Here is a 1189-nt window from a genome sequence, read left to right as displayed (position 1 = left end):
TAAACTGCTTATTCAGAACAGGGGCAAAATGGTCAATTTATCACAATCAGCTGTTTTCCATAAGCGCCAACAAAACAGCCAGACAGCTTATCCGGATCAGCTGCTCATCAGCAGATTATCAGGATAGGCTGCTTATCAGCAGAAGCTGGATAAGCTGCAGCTGCCCCAAACAGACCCTTAGTCTCGTTGAGCTCTGGCTTTGGCTTTTGGTTCTTGTTGAGCTCTGGCTTTGGCTTTTGGTTCTTATTAAGCTCTGGCTTTGGCTTTTGGTTCTTATTAAGCTCGGTTTTGGCTTCTGGTTCTTGTTGAGCTCTGGCTTTGTTTGTTTTGGCTCTTGCTAGGCTCGATTTTGGCTGGGTTTGGAGTCTTGGTTTTGGAATTAAAATGAATAGAGCTCTATCTTTACAGAGGCCCTCGTTGGGCTCGGTTTTGGCATCCCACCGGTGTCTTGGAGTAAATACACGTGTGGTGGATGAATTTATGTTGATTTGGAATAACTCTGTAGTTGTTCATGTGTAAGGCATGCGTCGTTTCTATATTTGATGTCTCAGGGGTATGGAAATGCTTTCTTTCTACTATTCTGTTGTAACCTGACTTTGAGCCTTAGCTATGACTCGGTTTTGGCTTGATTTTGGAGTCTCGATTTTGGGCTTAAAATGACTATAGTTTTAATGCTTTATGGAGGTCTGGATTTTAATATCGTTGGGCTCAGCTTTGGGCCTTGAATGGCTCGGCTTTGGGCTTTTGTTGGTGCTCGGTTTTCATTTCAGGAGTATGGGATGTTGAATTTTTTTTTTTTGTGGAGACTTGAGTCTTGACTTTTATTGAGGTGTTAGAGCTCTCTTCCTAGCTTTAAGAGCTCTTGTTTTAGCCTTGCTGGGCTCGGTTTGGCTCTAGTTGGGGGGGCTTGGTTCGCTTTGTTTGGCCCTTACCCGAGGGATGGTTTGGAGGTGGTTTTATTGGCTTTGGTTCCTACTCCTACGCGTGAACCCATTGGACATTTCTTGAGTTTAATTTATCCCCTCTTGTTAAGTTTGAATCATTTGAATGATTGTAGATGGATCAAACTTGTTACTTTGAGAGATTGGTGATGTTTTGTACTCTCTCATGTATATCAAAACTTGTAGAGAATTGATTTGGGTTTGCCCCGTCCGTGAGCCTCACTTGTTGTTCATTGGGTTTGCCTCAG

General features: G+C 43.1%; 1 long non-coding RNA gene across 1 annotated transcript in view; it reads right to left on the bottom strand.

Moving 5' to 3' along the window:
• Positions 1-320: 320 nt before the first annotated feature.
• The window catches only part of LOC110029197, a 17774-nt gene continuing 16905 nt past the window's right edge, over positions 321-1189 (bottom strand). The window contains exon 5 of the long non-coding RNA XR_002294503.1: positions 321-333. This is a non-coding gene — a long non-coding RNA (uncharacterized LOC110029197). The remainder of the gene's footprint in view (positions 334-1189) is intronic.

This window comes from Phalaenopsis equestris, unplaced genomic scaffold (genome assembly GCF_001263595.1).
Source record: "Phalaenopsis equestris unplaced genomic scaffold, ASM126359v1 Scaffold000552, whole genome shotgun sequence".
In the NCBI taxonomy this organism is placed as follows: Eukaryota; Viridiplantae; Streptophyta; class Magnoliopsida; order Asparagales; family Orchidaceae; genus Phalaenopsis; species Phalaenopsis equestris.
The sequence above is the reverse complement of the archived record's forward strand: the minus strand, read 5'-3'. Positions and strand labels throughout refer to the sequence as shown.